The sequence below is a fragment of the Rhinoraja longicauda genome, chromosome 16 (genome assembly GCF_053455715.1).
Source record: "Rhinoraja longicauda isolate Sanriku21f chromosome 16, sRhiLon1.1, whole genome shotgun sequence".
In the NCBI taxonomy this organism is placed as follows: domain Eukaryota; kingdom Metazoa; phylum Chordata; class Chondrichthyes; order Rajiformes; family Arhynchobatidae; genus Rhinoraja; species Rhinoraja longicauda.
The window spans coordinates 43,207,414-43,229,254 of NC_135968.1; the positions used below are offsets into that span (position 1 = coordinate 43,207,414).

At 51.2% G+C, this 21,841-nt stretch overlaps 1 protein-coding gene across 1 annotated transcript in view; it reads right to left on the reverse strand.

Moving 5' to 3' along the window:
- Positions 1–21,841, reverse strand: part of dntt (deoxynucleotidyltransferase, terminal) — a 349,907-nt gene that overhangs the window by 130,925 nt on the left and 197,141 nt on the right. The window lies entirely within an intron of this gene.

Consider the following 21,841-nt stretch of genomic DNA (forward strand, 5'->3'; position numbering starts at 1 on the left):
CAACAGAGTTGTTTCCCTTTGCGTGAGACTCTGTGACTAGGGATCACTACTAAATATACGGATCGCCCACTTAAAACAGACAAAACGCTGGCCCGCAGAGGACAGTGGAAGCATATCTTTGAATATTGAGAAGTCAGGGAGTGAAGTGTGAATTTAGCTGGAAGGCGATGCAGAATTAAAGTTACAACTTTAATTACAAAGATCGGCCATGAAATGATTAAACAAGAGAGCAGGTTTGAGAGACAGTATCCCACTTCTAATCCCAATTCATATGCACCATGATGGCATGTGCTACTGAAAGCTTTGTGGCTGCAAAGCTCTTTTGACAACTGCAAACACAGTTAATACAGATCGCACTTCATTTTCTGTCTTCGCCGCAGATATTTTACAATCTCCTGTAGTACAAATAGTATGATTTAGAATAAATTCTCCAACACAAAATAAAACATTGTAAGTCTCAGATATTTCTTCATTTCGAAGTTTGAATTTCAGATCAGAATTATAATATATTTCAGCATATATTCAGCTAAGTACGCTTGGCGGTAACATATAACGGCCAGTGTGTTACTTTGAGTGCTGTGTTTAACTGCTCACAAAGGTGATTATTTAGGTTTGCACTTGAGATTGTAAATGCATCTGCACCAAGCCGAACTTCAAGAAACATATACTGTTACTTAGTGGGTGATAACATGTGCACTTCTTGTGCTTGTTAACAATTCACTCCAAGTTCAGTATAGCACATTAAAATATTCCCGAAAGCATTTATACCCTTTTTATGGATAGAATCCTCCTAAACCAAGCAGCGTCAATCTGGAAGCTCACACATAAAAATGCTCGAAACACCATTTCTAATTCTGAAAGACAATCAGCCAGTGACATTGATATATAACAAAGACATTCCAGCACTTAATTATTTAAAGAATCGTTCCGTTTGTCAACTTCGCATAAAATTCAGAGATAAAATGGATATAAAAGTCAGAGGAATTATTGTTGGAAGGGTAAACTCAAAGCCTTATTCGCGGCATTGCCAACGTAGATGGAACGCATCCAGATCAAGACACCAAATGTAACACAACTTAAAGAAAGATATAAAATAAAATAAAATCATTCTCAGAGATGTGGAATATGAAATAAGCCCAATGCAATTTCTCTCAGGCTTCCTGGAGTTCCAGCAACTATCAAGATAAAATTAATTCGACTTTATAACAATTATTGCTTGTTATTGCCTGCTGTTAAGCCTAATGGAAAAAGTCGGGCATAGAGATTAAAAGCATAAAAATGCTCATGACATTCAAGTTCAACATCTTAGCCAATATATATCAGTGCCCAAAGAATGAGTTAGCAATTCCATCAATATCTATCCCCTGCCATTTATACCAGCATATCATATTCCATTTTGACATTTTCAGGCCTAAAGTCATACTCAACTGAATAGCATCCCACCTTTTTGTTCAATGTATTTTTGTTAAATATCATTCCTTGTTGTTTTTAGCTAACCTAGCACTAGCACTCGGCCATCAGTAAGCAGCAGGATGCCCACCCCAACGGTGCCTTCATTGTTGCAGGGGACTTCAATCAGGTCGACCTACGAGCCTCGCTCCACAAATTCCATCAGCATGTGTAGGGCCCTACCAGGGGCTCAAACACACTGGATAAGGTGTACACCAATGTAAAGGATGCCTACAGAGCTCTCCCCTGCCCACCCCTGGGACAATCTGATCATCTCTCACTGTTTCTACTGCCCACATACAAACCCCTCATCTGCAAGACCAAACCCACAATAAAGACGGTCAAAATATGGCCCGAGGATGCCACCCTACAACTCCAGGACTGCTTTGATCGCACCGACTGGGACCTGTTTGCACAACAGGCCACCTACGGTTCAGAGGTAGACTTGGAGGAATACGCATCCACTGTGCTCTCTTACATCAACTGCTGTGTGGAGAATGTCACAGTGGACAAGGAGATAAAGATGTTCCCAAACCGGAAACCCTGGATGAACAAGGAGGTACAGAACCTGCTGAGGGCACGCAACAATGCCTTTAAATCTGGTGACACTTCAGCATACAGTGTTGCCAGATCACACCTGAGCAAAGGTATTAAAAGGGCCAAAGACACCCACAGGCAACGGGTGGAAGACCACTTCAACACCACGGACACCAGAAGCATGTGGCAGGGTGTCAGGGACATCACTGGCTACAAGAGCAGCCCTGCCTGCCCCCACAGCGATATGGCACTGACCAACGAGCTTAACACCTTCTTTGCCCGCTTTGAAACTGGCAAAACCACCTTGAGTGAAAGAACCCCAGCCAAGGCGGTGGGACAGGACTTGCAACTGAACACACAGGAGGTACAACGCACTCTGCAAAAGGGTCAACCCACGCAAGGCTGCAGGCCCGGATGGAGTTCAAGGAAGGGTACTGAAGGACTGTGCTGAACAGCTGGCTGAGGTATTCACCAGGATCTTTAACCTGTCATTATCTCTGGCTACGGTCCCCAAGTGCCTGAAGTCGGCTATCATAGTTCCGGTGCCGAAAAAAGCAAAGATCTCCAACCTGAACGACTACCGCCCGGTTGCCCTAACGCCAATAGTCATGAAGTGCTTTGAGAGGCTGGTCCTCTCACACATCAAATCCAGCATCCCTGACTCACTGGACCCACATCAATTTGCATACAAGGCAAATAGATCCACAGAGGACGCCATCTCTCTGGCTCTTCACACTGTCCTGACTCACCTAGAGAGACAGGGCACGTACGTGAGGATGCTATTCATAGACTATAGCTCCGCCTTCAACACGGTCATCCCCACCAAGCTCAGGTGTGGGGTGTGGTGCTGCGGAGCTCTGTTTCAATCACTCGAACAAGTGAGTTTCTAAACATCTTTTGGAATTCGGAGGAGGTACAGCGGTACTCTAAACATCTTTGGGTATCGCTGCGACGCTACTGAAATCTTTTAAAAAGGTTTCTGTGTGTTTTGGGGCTGCGAGCCGTGTTATCAACTGACTGCTCAGCTCCCACTACTGAGGCTGGCAACCTGCCAGGAAACTGTGGCGCACAAAAAGGGGGAGAAAAACCTGTCTGGACTGATACACCTGTGTCCAGAACAACCCCCCCCCCCCCCCCCCCCCCCTACTGCCTCGTCGCTACTGACCGGACGGGTCTGGTTTTCGTGCGGTGTGGGAGTTTTCCTACACCCTCGACCTTCTTCTGCGGCCTTGAGACCTGGAGCTGAAGGAGCCTCCTCTCTATCAGAGATAGGCTTCCAACAATAACAGACTGCAGGTGAATCCCTTTCGTTGCTGCAGGAGCAGCAAAGACCAGCGGGGATTGCTTGAGAAAGTCTGCAGCTCACCAGGGAACGCAGGAGAGCCGTGATACCCGGGCCAAGAGGCCGTGACGCAGCAGTTCCTAGTGGGAGCCGCCATTATTGACGTTCGAGGCAACACCACTCGCCTCCCTCCCTTGAACTGTTCTACACTTGTTTGTGTGTTTGGACTTGGCCCCGTGCCTTTTGGATTGTCTTTGTCTTTGTGTATCAGTGTTTTTTGTTTCACTGTAGTGCCTGATACCATGCAGGGTCAGCATTCTGGGGGATCGGGGCCTTCGGGGAGTTATGCTAAGGCGGCTGCTTCAGCTGCTTCGGCTGCTCCTCTGGGGGCCCGGTTCCCCATGAGGAACCTACCCTTTGAACATGGGGTCAGGTGCAACATGCCCCCCCAAATGAACCTGGAGGACTGCGCGGCTGCTGTGGCAGTGGCAGCCAAGCCTGTAGGCATTGTGTATGTGGGAAAAATGTTTGGGAAGGGCGTGTTCTTTCTGGAGTCCGTTGAGGGGGTGAACGCGACTGTATGTAAAGGGGTCACAGTGGGTGGACTTTTCTTACAGGTCGAGCCCCTAGGGTCCACCGCGCAGCGGGTGGTCCTATCCAACGTCCCGCCCTGCATCAAGAACGAGGCCCTCCTTCCCCACCTTCATACCCTGGGGAAGATCCTCACCGACATCACCCCAATACCCATGGGGTTCCGCAGGAAGGACTTGCAGCACGTTCTCTCCCTCCGGCGCCAGCTGACAATGCTGCTGGACCGGGAGGAGGTGGTCGACGCTTCTGTGTCCAGCAGGATGGGCGAGACTTCACCATCTTCTGGACATCGGACCGCCCGAGGTGCCACGCCTGCAAGGAAGTGGGGCATATTCGGAGGAATTGCCCCAAATCCCGGGCGGAGGCCTCCGCCTCCGGTGCCACTAACCCCCCTCCCCCCCCCACTCCCACTCCCCCTGTAGTTGAGTCAGGGAACCCTGGGGAAGGGGAGGGTCAAAAGAAGGGGGGCAAGGTGGCGAAGAAGATAAGGCACCTGGGGAACAAACCCCCCGGGGATAAGACTTTGCCACCCATCCCGTCACCTCCCGTTAGGGAGTCCGCAAGCCCCATAATCCAGCCAGGGGCGGAGGGGATTGGGCGGGAGGAGGGGGAGCCGCAGACTAGGGTTGCTCAGGTGACCCCAGAGTCTGTGAGCTCCTCCCCTTCGAAAAAAAAGAAGGAGGAATCTCTCCAGGGAGGAGCAGAAGGGGGACATAGGGGAATCTTCCAGTGGGGCGGGGTGTACTGTGGTGGAGGGTGACTCCTGCCCTCTGGTTCAGGCCCCGGTTCCATGCTCTGAAGGGGTTTCTGGGGAGGGTGGTGATGGGGACCACTCGGGTGTAATGGAGCAGGGAGAGATTCCTGTTGGGGAGGGAATCCCGATTCATGCACCCGAGGAAGCCCAGGAGCAACCCACCCAGGACGAGGTTGAGAACACGCCTGTGGAGTTAGGGATAGTAGGCGGGGAGGGGGAAGGGGAAACCAGCCCTTCTCTCCCACAGGACCTGGCTCCAGAGGGACTCCCTGAGTCTGGGGCACCAGAGTCCACTCTGGGCCCAACTGGTGGAGGGATAGACCCCACTGTCAATGGTCTTGACTGCCCAGGTACACCCGAGGAAGGCCCCTCTGCCACTGGCCCCACGGTGGGGACTGAGGTGGAGGTGAGACCAGAGGGTGGGGAAGAGGCAACCGCTGCGCAGAGTGGGGCGGGAGTCTCAAGCACAGAAGGTGTGTGCAAGGATGGGAATGGTGACTCCATCTGCAGTGGGGGGGTGGAAGGGGACTCCTCGGGCAATGAGTCAATGGATGTTCTCGCTGCCCCCGACGCCATTCCTCTCATTCCAGTGGAGGAGATCCGCGAGTTCATCGCGGCCACCGAAGGAGCCCAACATCGGCCCAAACTGGCCTCCCTCCGGTGGCCGAAATTACAAGGGGTCACCAGCTCCCTGAACCTCATCCTCAGAAGGAAGGGGAGGGGAAAGGGAGGGACGTGGGTGAAGGGAGGGACGGGGATGAAGGGAGGGATGGGGGTGAAGGGGAATGACCGGCGTCAGCTCAGGTCTTTCTTGGACGACCTGGAAAAGGACGCCGAGGCCCAGAGCAGCGTCGTTCCTGCTGAGGGTAGAGGGACCAGTAGAGCGTCCCTTGTTGCCAAGATCCAGAAGGTGAAACGCACTGCCAATCCATCTAGGGTCCGTAGCGGCAAAGGCGACTCTGCTGTCAGTGACCAGGGGACTGGTGAGGGGATCTAGTGTACTCCTGACATGGCGATCACCACAGCCAGTTATAACATCAATGGCAGCAGGGGGCCTCTCCGCAGGTTTAACCATCTCTCAACCCTGAGGGATGGGAAATATGCGGTGAGCTTCCTGCAGGAAACCCACACCATCCCAGGAGACGAGTCCACCTGGCTCCTGGAGTGGAGTGGTGAGGTCTTCATGAGCCACCTCAGCTCCATTTCCAGTGGGGTGGCCATTTTGCTGGCCCCGAATTTCCGGCCAGAAATCCTAAAGGTCCAGGAATTGGTGCCAGGCCGCTTGCTTCACCTGGCCGTGCGCCTGGATGGCGTGCCGTTGCATTTTGTCAACGTGTACGCCCCCAAGCCCGTCGTGTTGCAGACGTGCCTGTTCCGGGAGGTGTCTACCCTTTTGAGCTCCATCGACCCTGGCGACTGCGTGATCCTCGGGGGAGATTTCAGCGCGGCCAGGAGTCGGTGAAGAAGTTGAAGGAGCTCGTGGGCTCCTTTGACTTGGTAGACACCTGGAGGAACCTCCACCCCGACTCCAGTGCCTTCTCCAGGAGGTCAGAGGGGGGTGGTTCTCGCATTGACCGCCTGTACATTTCCCGGGCGTACGTCTCCCGCGTCTCGGTGGCCTCCATGCGGCCGATGCCATGCTCGGACCACCACCTGGTGTGGGCGGAGTTTACCCCGCTGCGCACGAGGCGAGGGTCCGCGTACTGGCACTTTAACAACCGGCTGCTGGAGGATCGCCGCTTCCGGGACTCGTTTGTAAGGTTCTGGACCGCTTGGAAGGGGAAGAGGGGAGGATTTCACTCCCTGCGGCTATGGTGGGACGTGGGCAAGGCCCACATCCGGCGTTTCTGTCAGGAGTACACTAGGGGGTCTACCAAGAGACGCGATTCCAAGGTCAGACAGCTCGGGAGTTAGCTGCTCGATTTGGATTCGCGTCTAAGTCAGACCGGTGGGGACCCGACCCTCTGGAGGGAATACCAGGAGAAGAAGGACGCGCTGAAGGAGTTGCAGTTACAGCAATCCCGAGGCGCGTATGTGAGGTCGCGGATCCAAATGCTCCACGATTTGGACCGCGGTTCACCCTTCTTCTACTCGCTGGAGAAGTGGCGGGGAGTCCGTCAGCAGTTAGTGGAGCTGCTCGCTGACGATGACTCCCCCGTCACCGAACCAGAAGACATCAACGCGGCGGTTCCTTCCTTTTATGGGACCTTGTTTTCACCGGATAGCTCCGGCGTGGACGAGTGCAGTGATCTGTGGGAAGGTCTAACCACGGTCGGCCCGGAGGGTGCCGAGCGTCTGGACACCCCCCTGACACTAGACGAACTGACCGCGGCCCTCCATCAGATTCAAAGGGGCAAATCCCCTGGCCTGGACGGACTGACAGCAGAGTTCCTCCGCACTTTCTGGGGGACCCTGGGGGAGGACTACACCATGGTCCTGAGGGAGAGCCTGGTGACCGGGGAGATGCCCCTGTCTTGGCGGAGGGCTGTAGTGGTCCTTCTGCCCAAGAAGGGTGATCTCCGCCTACTAAAGAACTGGCGCCCGGTCTCCCTCCTCTGTACCGATTACAAGGTCTTTGCTAAGGCAATGGCCAACCGTCTGGGCCCAGTGCTGGCCCAAGTGATCCACCCTGACCAGTCTTACACAGTCCCGGGCCGGTCCATCCAGGACAATATCCATCTGGTCCGGGACCTGGTCTACCTGGCTCAGGAGACCGGTGTACCCACTGCCTTTCTCTCCCTTGACCAGGAGAAGGCTTTCGACAGGGTGGATCACGAGTATCTGGTGAGGACTCTGCGGGCGTTTGGGTTCGGACCGCACTTTGTGGCCCGGATCCGACTTCTATACGCCTCTGCGGAGTGCCTCGTCAAGGTCAACGGATCCTTGACGGCACCCATTCCATTCCGCAGAGCAGTACGTCAGGGCTGCCCCATGTCAGGCCAACTGTACGCCATCTGCGTGGAGCCATTCCTTAGTCTGCTTCAGAGGAGGTTGACGGGCTTGGTTCTACGCGAGCCAGATATGGAGGTGGTCCTCTCGGTCTATGCCGATGACGTGCTCCTCATGGTCACTGACCCTGCTGATCTGCAGAGGATGCGCGAGTGCCAACGAGTCTTCTCGGCCGCCTCCTCTGCAAGGATCAATTGGGGGAAATGTTCTGGACTCTTGGTGGGTCCATGGCAGGTGGACTCCCTCCCTGAGGAGATGCGGTTTTTCACGTGGAGCACCACGCACCTCCTTTACTTGGGAGTCTACCTGAGTCCCGTCGCGGAGACCTGGCTGGCGAACTGGCAGGAGCTGGAGTTGAAAGTCGTCGCCCGGCTTGGGCGCTGGTCGGGTCTCCTCAGCGTGCTTTCCTACCGGGGCAGGGTGTTGGTCATTAACCAACTCGTGGCTTCCCTGCTCTGGTACAGATTGACCACATTGGTCCCATCAGCCACTTTTGCTGGGATCATCCAGAAGAAGTTGGTGGACTTCTTCTGGGGCAACAGAAAGCACTGGGTCTGTGCAGCAGTCCTGAGTCTCCTGATTGAGGAGGGCGGGCAGTCGCTGGTGTGCATCCGCACCCAGTTGGCGGCTCTCCGCCTCAGGACTCTGCAGAGATACCTGTACTCGGAGCGTCCTCCCAGGTGGCACGTGCTGGCGACGCACTTTTTCCAACGGGGCCGCTGCCTTCAAGCAGGTACGCGGATCCCGATGGTGGGCGTCAGCCGTGCTATCCTGCTGGGAATGCCCGGCTTCTACCGGGACTTGCTGAGAGTCTGGAACCTGGTTGCTGTCGACCGGGCCCCCCCTCCGCTGACGGAGGGCGGCGGCCCAGGCGTGAGAGCAGCCGGCCCTTGTCCTGCCCCGCTGGGTGTCGGAGAGGCTCATACTTGTGGAGCACCTGCGGCTGAGCAAACCACCGCTCAGCCGGAAGTACTCATCGGACCGAGGCGCCGTAATCCTTCCCGGGAGCCGGTCCCACACAACATGAGTCGCATTTCCTCGACACCCTTCATCTCCCTCTGAGACGCAGGGAGGCGTGTCCTGTACGGGCTCCTCCTCCACACCCTGCACTTCCTTGCCCTGGTCCACCGTCCGGACACTAAGTGGCGGTCGGTGTTGCCTTCCGGTCGCGAGGTGACCCCGCGGTGGGGGTCCCTCTACGCAGGAATTCTGCTCCTCTCCATCGGGGACCTGGGGTGGAAGATATTGCACCGAGGAGTCCCCTGCAACCTGTTCCTCGCGCGGTTCACAGACTCGCCAGCCGCCTGCCACTTTTGCGGGTTGGAAGAGTCTGTGTACCACGTGTACATGCAGTGTGTGAGGTTGCAGCCCCTGTTCCAATATCTAAAGGGGCTGCTCCTTGCTTTTTGGCTGCATTTTTCACCCACCATCCTCATCTTTGGACACCCTGTGTGTAGGGGAAAGGGTAGGGCCGAAGATGTCCTTGTTGGGTTGCTCCTGGGCCAGGCCAAGCTGGCCATCCGCGACTCACGGCGCCAGGCGGAAGAGGGCTCTGCCCGAGCCAGCTGCCTGCCCCTTTTCCGGGGTTACGTCCGTGCCCGGGTGGTGTTGGAGAGGGACTACGCGCTGTCCACGGGCACCCTGGAGGAATTCCGGGACCGCTGGGCACCGCGGGGGATTGGATGTATCCTGGATGGGGATTGTAATATAATTGTATGATAGTTTCAATTGGTATATTTGTTTGTATAATATTCTGGTGGTGGGTTCTGTTTTGGTTTTATTGTATTGTATATATTATTTTAATATTTGAATAAATATTTTTGATTAAAAAAAATAAAAAATAAATAAAAAAAAGCTCACCACCAAACTCCACCAGCTAGGCCTCAGCTCGTCATTATGTGACTGGATCCTGGACTTCCTGCTGGAACGACCGCAGGCAGTGAGAATGGGCCCGCACCTGTCCTCCACTATCACCCTGAGTACCGGCACACCACAGGGCTGTGTTCTGAGCCCCATGCTCTACTCCCTCTTCACACACGACTGTGTTCTTGCATTCGACACCAACACCATTGTCAAGTTTGCAGACGACACAACGGTGATCGGGCTGATCACCAACGGGGATGAAACAAACTACAGAGCGGAGGTGCAGAACCTGGCGGACTGGTGCTCGGATAACAACCTGTCCCTAAATACCACCAAGACCAAGGAGCTGATCATCAACTTCCGTAGGTCACATAACGGGGAATATGCCCCGATCTCTATCAACGGGGACAGTGTGGAGAGAGTGTCCAGCTTCAAGTTTCTGGGCACTCACATTTCGGAGGACCTAACATGGTCCAATAACACTGCTGCGCTGGTCAAGAAGGCACAACAAAGACTGTTCTACTTAAGAACACTGAAAAAGTCTGGTCTACCCCAACAGCTGCTGACGACCTTCTACCACTGCACCATAGAGAGCATCCTAATGCATGGCATCCCTGTGTGGTACCTCAGCTGCACGGAGGCAGAAAGGAAAGCACTACAGCGGGTAGTCCATAGAGCTCAGAGGGCCATCGGAACACAGCTACCAGACTTGGAGGGCATCTACAACATACGATGCCTCAGAAAAGCCACCAGCATCCACAAAGACTCTTCACACCCCTGCAACAGTCTGTTCGAACTCCTTCCATCGGGCAGACGATTCAAGGCCTTCTACGCCCGCACCTCCAGACTCAGGAACAGCTTCATCCCCAGGGCCATAGCTGCTATGAACCGGTCCTGCTGAGCTGGATGGCCACAACGCATTGTACCCCTGGGTACAATGACAATAAAGATATATTGTATTGTATTGTAAAATAGATGCTATATGTTTGATGCCAAAAATGATACGCGCCTACCTATAATCTCAAAGCAGGAGAGGAGTGTTGGTGGAATACCAACCTACTTTTGGGCAGTGATTATGTACAGGCCAAGGCAAAGGGTTTGCACGTCATACACATCCTATTAATAAGGGCACAAAGTGCTAGAGTAACTCAGCGGGTCAGGCAGCATCCCTGGAGATCATGGATAGGTGACGTTTCACAGAGTGCTGGAGTAACTCAGCGGGTCAGGCAACATCTCAGGAGAACATGGAAAGGCAACGTTTCACAGAGTGCTGGAGTAACTCAGCAGGTCAGACAGCATCTCTGGAGAACATGGAAAGGCAGCGTTTCACAGAGTGCTGGAGTAACTCAACAGGTCAGGCAGCATCTCTGGAGAACATGGATAAGTGACGTTTCACAGAGTGCTGGAGTAACTCAGCGGGTCAAGCAGCATCTCTGGAGAACATGAATAGGTGACGTTTCGTGTCGGGACCCTTCCATTGTTGTTGTTAATCTTCAGGCTCCCCTGTCATTTGGAAAACCAATCCAGTACATGTAGGAAGAACTGTTATAAAGATAGACGTGCCATGAATTTTATCCTGGTTGTTGTTTGAACTCCAGAAGATTTTGCAAAAGTTATATTGGACATAATTTAAATTCCAGGAGCAATGTATTTCTTGGTATCTTTTTAAAATAAAATTATTTGATTTTATAAAATATCTACATCCTAATTTATTTTGTGCCATAGACCAGAATTTCTTTCTCATCAAAATGATAACCTTGTCCTGAGACCTCTTTTTCCTCAACGTTTAGTATGTGTATAGTTTAATTTAGTTTAGTTTAGTTTAGTTTAGTTTAGTTTGGAGATACAGAGTGGAAGCAGGCCCATCAGTGTACCGAGTCCGCACCGACCAGTGATCCACTCACACTAACACTATTTTACATTTATACCCAGCCAATTAACCTACAAACCTGCACGTCTTTGGAGTGTGGGAGGAAACCGAGGGTCTCGAAGACAACCCACGCAGGTCACGGGGAGAACGTACAAACTCCGTACAGACAACATCCATAGTCAGGATCCAACCCAGGTCTCTGGCGCTGTGAGGCAGCAACTCTACTGCTGTGCCAACCTGCTGCCCACAGGTGCTGATGGAATTTTCCAGAATTCTGGCTAGATACCATTGTGGGTCCTACAGTAGAATAACTTGGCTATAAACTAGTTCTGGAACACAAGTCTACAGCACAGCAGTTGAGATATTGGCTGGCCTGCTCTCATTTTATGCATCTTGTGCTCTTTGCCATTTCTTTAAATCACAGGAAGTGGATTAGTTTGGCTGAGGATTGACTGGTGAGATGGCTGAAAACCCCAGGAGAAAGCAACGTCTTTGCCAATCCTCTCTACAACTACTTGTGGAGTTATGTTTGATGATACTGTAGATAACAGAAGAAAGGTTTCGAAGGAGCGAGAGTAACCAAGTAAATAAAAGATATTCTCACCTAAAAAGAAATCCTGCAACTTCAATATGTCAAGCAGAGGAAGAGGAAGAGCATTTCATAATGTTGTCAAGCTGGAAAGGGTACAGAGAGGATTTACAAGGATGTTGCCAGGACTCGAGGGTCTGAGCTATAGGGAGAGGTTGAGTAGGCTGGGACTCTATTCCCTCGACCGCAGGAGAATGAGGGTTGATCGTTTCGAGGTGTATAAAATCATGAGAGGAATAGATCGGGTAGACACACAGAGTCTTTTAGGTGAATCGAGGACCAAAGGACATAGGTTTAAAGTGAAGGGGAAAAGATTTAATAGGAATCTGAGGGGTAACTTTTTCACACAAAGGGTGGTGGGTGTATGGAACAAGCTGCCAGAGGAGGTAGTTGAGGCTGGGACTATCGCAACGTTTAAGAAACAGTTAGAAAGGTACACGGATAGGACAGGTTTGGAGGGATATGGACCAAGCGCAGGCGGGTGGGACTAGCGTAGCTGGGACATGTTGGCCGGTGTGGGCAAGTTGGGCCGAAGGGCCTGTTTCCACACTGTGTCACTCTATGACTCTTGATCTCATCTTGTTTACTAAAGTTCTTCAGAGATGGAAATATGCTGTCCTTGTCTGGTCTGCTCTGGTCTGGTCTGCATGTCTGGTGTCAGACTGAAGAAGGGTCTCGACCCATTCCTTCTCTCCTGAGATGCTGCCTGACCTGCTGAGTTACTCCAGCATTTTGTGAATAAATACCTTCGATACCGTAATTAGTGATAGGAGTAGAATTAGGCCATTCGGCCCATCGAGTCCACTCCGCCATTCAATCATGGCTGATCTATCTATGTGGGAGGAGTTGGCTGCGCCTAACGGCTGCGGCTCTCTGGCAGTCTGTTTGTCTTTTTTTCTTTTTTTTCTTTGTGTCGGTGTTGGGATGGTTTTTGTTTCTGTTTTTGGCTGTGTATGTGTGGTGGGGGGTGGGGTGTGGGTGTGGGGTGTGGGGGGGGGGTGGGGCGGGGGAAACCTTTCTTTTATTAGGTCTCTTCCCCGGGGCACAGCTCGCCCGCGGGGCCTTCCATCGCCGGCGCGGCTCGGCTGCGGGACTTAACATCGCCAGCGCGGCTCTGCCGCGGGACGTTTCAGTGCCCGGTGCGGCTCGGCCGCTGGACTTAACATCGCCAGCGCCGCTCGGCCGCAGGACGTTTCGGTGCCCGGCGCGGCTTGGCCGCTGGACTTAACATCGCCAGCGCGGCTCGGCCGCGGGACGTTTCAGTACCCGGTGCGGCTCGGCCGCTGGACTTAACATCGCCCGGTGCGGCTCGGCCACTGGACGTTTCGGTGCCCGGTGCGGCTCGGCCGCGGGATGTTTCAGTGCCCGGTGCGGCTCGGCCGCTGGACTTAACATCGCCCGGTTCGGCCGCGGGACGTTTCGGTGCCCAGGGCGGCTCGGCCGCTGGACTTAACATCGCCCGGTGCGGCTCGGCCGCGGGACGTTTCGGTGCCCAGGGCGGCTCGGCCGCGGGGCCTTCCATCCCCTTGCGGGGGCTGTGCGTGTCGGTTGCCTCGGTAGGGGTTGAGCTGCCTGTCCGAGGGTGCGGGGGGAAGAGAGGGGAAGTTTTGTTGCCTCCATCACAGTGAGGGGGTGTTTGGAGTCACTGTGATGGATGTTTGTGTTGGGGTCGGGTGTCCTGTGTTCTTTTCTTTTTTGCTGTGTTTTGTGTGACTGCTGAAATTTCGTTCGGTGTAAAAAGCTGAGTGACAATAAAGTGTTGTTATGTTATGTTATGTTATGTTATGTTATCTCTCCCTCCTAACACCATTCTCCCGCCTTCTCCCCGTAACCTCTGACACCCGTACTAATGAAAGTGATAACAAGCAGATCAACTGTAAAAGAGGTGCTGATTGCGGAACAGATATGGACAGATGTGGTTCCTTTGCTTCCAAATCTGCTCTTTTGTTAATATCTTCACCTTGAGAATGTCCCAGAATCTATTTTTCTGCATTAGTGCCAATAGACAAATAGACAAATATTCCACTCATTCTTTCCTCACGACTGTGTGGCCGAACACAGTACAAACTCTCTCCAAGTTCGCCGATGACACCACCGTTGTTGGATGAATTACAGATGGTGATGAGTCAGAGCATAAAAGTGAGATCGGCCGATTGACCAAATGGTGCCAGCACAACAACCTGGCTCTCAATGTCAGCAAGACCAATGAACTGATTGTGGACTTTGGAAGAGGAAGAATGAGGACCCATAAACCTGTCTATATCCACGAGACGATGGTGGAGAAAGTCAAAAGCTTCAAATTCCTGGGCGTGCATATTTCTGAAGATCTTTCCTGGACCCAGCACACTGATGCAATTATAAAGAAAGCCCATCAACGCCTCTACTTCCTGAGAAGATTGCAAAGATTTGGTCTGTCAGAGAGGACTCTCTTCAACTTCTACAGGTGTACAGTAGAGATCATATTGACTGGTTGCATCACGGCCTGGTTCAGCAACTTGAACGCCCAAGAGCGACAAAGACTGCAAAATGTGGTGATCAATGCCCGGTCCATCTCCGGCTCTGACCTCCCCACCATCGAAGGGATTTATTGGAGTCGCTGCCTCAAAAAGGCAGCCAGCATCATCAGAGACCCACACCACCCTGGCCACACTCTCACTGACCCACACCACCCTGGCCACACACTCATTTCACCCCTGCCATCGGGAAGAAGGTACAGGAGCCTGAAAACTGTAACGTCCAGGTTCAGGAACAGCTTCTTCTCTGCAGCCATCAGGCTATTGAACACCACAACCTCCAAATAAGCTCTGAACTACATAGACTTGGGGGCATTGCTTTTGGCTTTTTGCATTATTATCGCGGCACGGTGGCGCAGCGGTAGAGTTGCTGCCTTACAGCGAATGCAGCGCCTGAGGCTCAGGTTCAATCCTGACTAAGGGTGCTGTCTGTACGGAGTTTGTACGTTCTCCCCATGACCTGCGTGGGTTTTCTCCGAGATCTTCGGTTTCCTCCCATACTCCAAAGACGTACAGGTATGTAGGTTAATTGACTGGGTAAATGTAAAATTTGTCCCTAGTGTGTGTAGGATAGTGTTAGTGTGCGGGGATCACTGGGCGGCGTGGACTTGGTGGGCCGAAGGGCCTGTTTCCGCGCTGTATCTCTAAATCTAAAAAAATCTATTGTTTGTTTGTTTGTTTGTTTTTATGTGTGTGTGTCTGTGTATGTGCATATATATATATGTGTGTGTGTGTGTGTGTGTGTGTGTGTGTGTGTGTGTGTGTGTGTGTGTGTGTGTGTGTGTGTGTGTGTGTGTGTGTGTGTGTGTGTGTGTATGTGCATATAAACATAGCACAAAAAGTAAGGAAATTTGTGTTTGGTAGATTATTTCTTTGTTGTAACAATGCTTCTTGGCAATAAATCTTATACCGTTGGAAAGCCTGTTTATTTCCCTTTTAAATGGTGCCACATTTGTAAGGAACATGCATTTGTGGGATGAGCAGCAGAGCTGAGTATATGGGTTGCGCCCATGAAAAATTTGCCAAATCTTCTCTGCCAATGCCAAACAGCTTATTCTGCCATTGACTCTTGTTCGGTGTTGTTTGGTGGATTGGATGATTGAAGTCTGAAGAAACAAGACATATTGGCAATTTAACAATTTATTCATTTAATAAACAGGAGCCACAGTAGCGTGTGGAAGAACCATACACAGCCACAACAGCCTGGCACCTCCTCCTCATGCTGGTCACCAGCCTGGTCACACACTGTTGTGGGATGGCATCCCATTCTTGTCAGCACCTGGGGGTACCAGAAGCTCAAAACAAGAGTCAATAGCAACAGCAGAATAAGCTGTTTGGCATTGGCAGAGAAGATTTGGCAAATTTTTCATGGGCGCAACCCATATACTCAGCTCTGCTGCTCATCCCACAAATGCATGTTCCTTACAAATGTGGCACCATTTAAAAGGGAAATAAACAGGCTTTCCAACGGTATAAGATTTATTGCCAAGAAGCATTGTTACAACAAAGAAATAATCTACCAAACACAAATTTCCTTACTTTTTGTGCTATGTTTATATATATATATGTGTGTGTGTGTGTGTGTATGTGCATATATATATATATGTGTGTGTGTGTACACACGGAACATTTTTTTCTCATTTATTACATTGTTTACAGAGTTCTATGCTTTCATATTCTGTTGTGCTGCTAAAAGTGCAGCGGTAGAGTTGCTGCTTTACAGCGAATGCAGCACCGGAGACTCAGGTTCGATCCTGACTACGGGTACTGCACTGTAAGGAGTTTGTACGTTCTCCCCGTGACCTGCGTGGGTTTTCTCCGAGATCTTCGGTTTCCTCCCACACTCCAAAGACGTACAGGTATGTAGGTTAATTGGCTGGGTAAATGTAAAAATTGTCCCTAGTGGGTGTAGGATAGGGTTAATGTACGGGGATCGCTGGGCGGCACGGACTTGGAGGGCCGAAAAGGCCTGTTTCCGGCTGTATATATATGATATGATATTTGACAATAAAACACTCTTGACTGCAGCTTTCACATTCAGGCTGTGCTGAGAATATGGTATTAATCCTCCCAACCCACGCACAGTTTGCATTGGAAATACCGAAAACATTTCACAAAGCAATATTTTTAAGGATTTAATACAATTATATCCATATTGCAAGCATGAAATTCAGCGTCAAAGAGGTTAATACTACATATCAAGCAACAAACTTCACTCTCTACTGCTTATTGCTTTTTCCAGACAGAATTTATCGTGGTTGGAGACATCTATAGTGTAGATTAATGACCTTGTTTACTTGCTTCCAAAGCACTATCAAAAGATTATTCAATTGAAAGTGCAGAGCCATCATGACACAGATGTGGCTAGAAATATCTGCGGCACAGTGGACCTTCCACTGCAATTTGTAACACAAACTTTAGCACCTTTAATTCCGCAAGAAGAGAGTCCAGCCCCCGAGAGGGCGTGGGATTAAAAGAAGGCTTTCCACTTATACAGCCCAATTCCACGTTCACTGAAACATCTCAAGATACTTCAGCTGAAGTTCATTCATATTGAACATAAAACCACGACCATTCTTTACATTTTTAGTCATGCTGATTGATGTGGGAATGCGAATCCACACCAGTGGAAACAATAGACAATAGACAATAGGTGCAGGAGGAGGCCATTCGGCCCTTCGAACCAGCACCGCCATTCAATGTGATCACAGCTGATCATTCTCAATCAGTACCCCGTTCCTGCCTTCTCCCCGTACCCCCCTGACTCCGCTATCCTTAAGATCTCTATCTAGCTCTCTCTTGAATGCATTCAGAGAATTGGCCTCCACTGCCTTCTGAGGCAGAGAATTCCACAGATTTACAACTCTCTGACTGAAAAAGTTTTTCCTCATCTCAGTTCTAAATGGCCTACCCCTTATTCTTAAACTGTGGCCCCTGGTTCTGGACTCCCCCAACATTGGGAACATGTTTCCTGCCTCTAACGTGTCCAACCCCTTAATAATCTTATACGTTTCAATAAGATCCCCTCTCATCCTTCTAAATGCCAGTGTATACAAGCCTAGTCGCTCCAGTCTTTCCCTGTACATTCACGCAGGGTCCAGATGAGGAGGAGGGGGGAGGGGAGAGGAGCAGCCACCACTCCTGTTTCAGCCAAAGCTTAAACCTACTGACAACGTAGCCTGGCATTGTCACTCCATGGGCTCCGTTTAAGCCTAGGAATGATTTCCCTCATTGCTAAATAATTCAGCAGGAAAATACTCACAGGGAAAATTAGTCTCTTGCCAGTGAAACTGAAGATCATTTACATTTTAAGTAAATGATCCAAAATTAATGCATCGAGACCCAGTTACCCATTCACACTCTCACATTTATATCTAACCTGAGTTTAGAGATATTGTAAGAAAATAACTGCAGATGCTGGTACAAAAAGCAGAAGTGGAGGCGCCTAACGGCTGCGGCTCGCTAGCAGTCTGTTCGCCTTTTTCCTTTTTTTTTTTTGTTGTGTGTCGGTGTTGGGATGGTTTTTGTTTTTTTTTGGTTGTGTATGTGTGGGGGGTGGTGGTGTGGGTGGGGGGGGTGGCGGGGGGGTGGGGAAACCTTTCTCTTTTAGGTCTCTTCCTCACGGCGCGGGGTGCGGCTCGGCCGCGGGGCCTAACATCGCCCGGTGCGGCTCGGCCGCTGGACTTAACATCGCCCGGTGCGGCTCGGCCGCGGGGCGCAACATCGCCCGGTGCGGCTCGGCCGCGGGGCCTAACATCGCCCGGTGCGGCTCGGCCGCTGGACTTAATAGTGCCCGGTGCGGCTCGGCCACGGGGCTTTTCATCGCCCGGTGCGGCTCGGCCGCGGGACTTTACATCGCTGGTGCGGCTCGGCCGCTGGACTTAACAGTGCCCGGTGCGGCTCGGCCGCGGGGCCTAACATCGCCCGGTGCGGCTCGGCCGCGGGGCTTAACATCGCCCGGTGCAGCTCGGCCGTGGGACTTTTCATCGCTGGTGCGGCTCTGCCGCGGGACTTAACATCGCCCGGTGCGGCGTGGCCGCGGGGCTTTACATTGCTGGTGCGGCTCGGCCGCTGGACTTAACATCGCCCGGTGCGGCTCGGCCGCGGGACTTAACATCGCCCGGTGCGGCTCGGCCGTGGGACTTAGCTGCGCAAGGCTCGGTCGCGGGGCCTTCCATCGCCCGGCTCGGCCGCGAGACGTTTCAGCGCCCGGTGCGACTCAGCCGCGGGGACTTCCATCCCCTTGCGGGGACTGTGCGGGTCGGTCGGGGACGAGCTGTCTGTCCGTGGGCGTGGGGAAGAGAGTGGAAGTTTTGTTGCCTCCATCACAGTGAGGGGGTGTTTGGAGTCACTGTGATGGACGTTTGTGTTGGGGTTATGTGTCTTGTGTTCTTTTTTGTGTGACTGCTATGTAGTTTCGTTCGGTACCTTGGTACCAAATGATAAATAAAGCTCTGTTGAACTGTTGAAATCGAAGGTATTTATTCACAAAATGCTGGAGTAACTCAGCAGGTCAGGCAGCATCTCAGGAGAGAAGGAATGGGTGACGTTTCGGGTCGAGACCCTTCTTCAGTCTGAAGAAGGGTCTCGACCCGAAACTTCACCCATTCCTTCTCTCCTGAGATGCTGCCTGACCTGCTGAGTTACTCCAGCATTTTGTGAATAAATACCTCTGAGTTTAGTGATGGTCAAGTTATTTTATGACTTCAGTGAACCGGGAAATAAAGTAACCAAGCGGGACAGGCAACGTGTCGGGAGAGAAGGAATGGGCGACGTTTCTGGTCGAGGAGGCCCATTCCTTCTCTCCAGAGATGCTGGCTGAGCCACTGAGTGACTCCAGCATTTTGTGTCAATGCCAGAATATGAATCTGGTCAGGTGGTCAGTAAGGGGGTACGAGCAGAGATCAGTACTGATGGGAACAACAGGATTAAAAAATAGGAGGTAGAATCGGGCCGTGCGGGGCTGGGGAACGATAAGTTTGGAGGCATTAGAGGGTAGATCGCCGGAGATGGTGAGATCCGTGATGGGGTTGATGATTAAGGTCTGGTATTCGTCGGTGGGGTCATGGTCCAGGGATAAGTAGGAGGAGGTGTCTGAGAGTTGTCGTCTGGCCTCAGTCCAGTAGAGGTCAGCATGCCAGACGACCATAGCACCTCTAGTCCTGGCAACATTCTGGTCAAGGTATGTATTGTCAGGGAGGGAGGTGCATGTCACGGAGGGTGCTGGTGTTCAGAATGCATTAGGTGGCTTTAATGCAATGTGTTGGTGACTGGCCAAGGTTGATGAGCCTGTGAGGGGCTGGAGATCAACGCTGTGGACAGAAGGGGAGCCTGACTCAATGGAGACACCATAAACAAATGGTGTCTACCTGAGACTGCTTTGCAAAGCCAGCCCCTAACCTATTCAAGAAGGTCCTTTTAATCTGTAATAAAGCAGGCTTCACAAAAACAGTGGGCTTCTTCTACATGCGTGGATTGTGGGCAGCAGTTTTGGCATCCATAACTAAGACACAGAGAAGTCACCATCTGTGACTGCTTTGCCCTGAAGCCAGTAAGCATGCTTCATTGTTTTCGTTAGAGAAACAGTGAGGAAACAGGCCCTTCGGCCCACCGACATGCACTAACACTATCCTTCACACACGACAGACAGTTTACACTTACACCAAGACAATTAACCTACAAACCTGCACGTCTTTGGAGTGTGGGAGGAAACCAAAGATCTCGGAGAAAACCCACGCAGGTCACGGGGAGAACGTACAAACTCCGTACAGACAGCACCCAGAGTCGGGATCGAACCCGGGTTCTACCTGTGTTATCATTCACACAGGGACTTTTGAAGTTTTTGTATGGTAACGTATCAGTTACTCACAGTTGCAACTTATCAGTTATTGATCAGCCACTTAATCAACTTTCAATTTTTTTTTACATATAGAAATTATACCATGTAGAACTCAGAAACAAAATACCACACACTCAAGTTACTAGGCAGTACAAAAAAGCAGAAAACAATGATCTGAGTGAATGACTGAATTATATTCTAAGTCACAAAATGCTGGAGTAACTCAGCAGGTCAGGCAGCATCTCAGGAGAGAAGGAATGGGTGACGTTTCGGGTCGAGACCCTTCTTCAGACTGAAAAAGGGTCTCGACCCGAAACGTCACCCATTCCTTCTTTCCTGAGATGCTGCCTGACCTGCTGAGTTACTCCTGCTTTTTGTGATATAAGTACTGATGGGAGTATCACTTGCGTTGGTGATACATGTATTGGCAGAATACTAGTTTGTGGAGGATCAGGTGATGGTTATTCGTACAGCGCTTGATGAAGATATGATGAAAACTTGATGAAAACAGTTAAGTTCCCATGGGATTTCAAAGACTGTAATTAGAGGTTGGGCAAGACCCACCGAGAGCCAGATAAATGTACTGTGAAAGATAAAGGACTGCATTCATCTCTTTTAACCACAGTGGCGCAGCGGTAGAGTTGCTGCCTTACAGCGAATGCAGCGCCGGAGACCCGGGTTCGATCCTGACTACGGGTGCTGTCTGTACGGAGTTTGTACGTTCTCCCCGTGACCTGCGTGGGTTTTCTCCGAGATCTTCGGATTCCTCCCGCACTCCAAAGACGTAAAGATAATGTAGTGGGTGTAGGATGGTGTTAATATGCGGGGATCACTGGTCAGCACGGACCCGGTGGGCCGAAGGGCCTAGTTCCGCCCTTTATCTCTTAACACTAAACAAAAACACCCTGAATAATCCTCTCACGTGTCCGGCCTTGCTCCATACCTAGGGTCACACATGCATGGCCAAAAATCCCAGAAGGTTCATGGAGGCATGTGTTGGAAGTTATGGTGCATTTCCAGGCTGATCGGTATATAACCATACCAGACGACAAAGGCCATGGGAGGACAATGGCAATCTTTAATCACACGGCGGAAAAAAAATGCCATGACTTAGTTTTAAATGAGTTCCTGCGCAATGCCGGTGTGAACATGGGGTTTGATAGAAGCTGGCCATAAGTACAAAAAGTAAAAGATATACAGGAATAAGACTGAAGATGAAAAGGAGTAAGTAAAACTGCTGCTTCAATATTACATTCTTGAACCTTTCCTATCCATGTACCTGTCCAAGTGTTTTGAAGTGCTGCTCTGGTACCTGCCACAACTACCTCCTTTGGCAGCTCATTCCATGCACCCACCACCTTCTGAGTGGAAATGTTTCCCCTCGGGTTCCTGTTATATCGTTCGCCTTTCACCTGAAACCTATGTCATCTTGTTCTTGATTCTACCACCCTGCGTAAAGGACTCTGTGCAATCACTCTATCTATTCCCCTCGTAATTTTATACACCTTTTTATAAAATCATCACTCAGACTCCTGTGCTCCAAGGAATAAAGTCATATCCTGACCAATCATTCCCTGTAACTCACTCTATCGAGTCATGGCAACA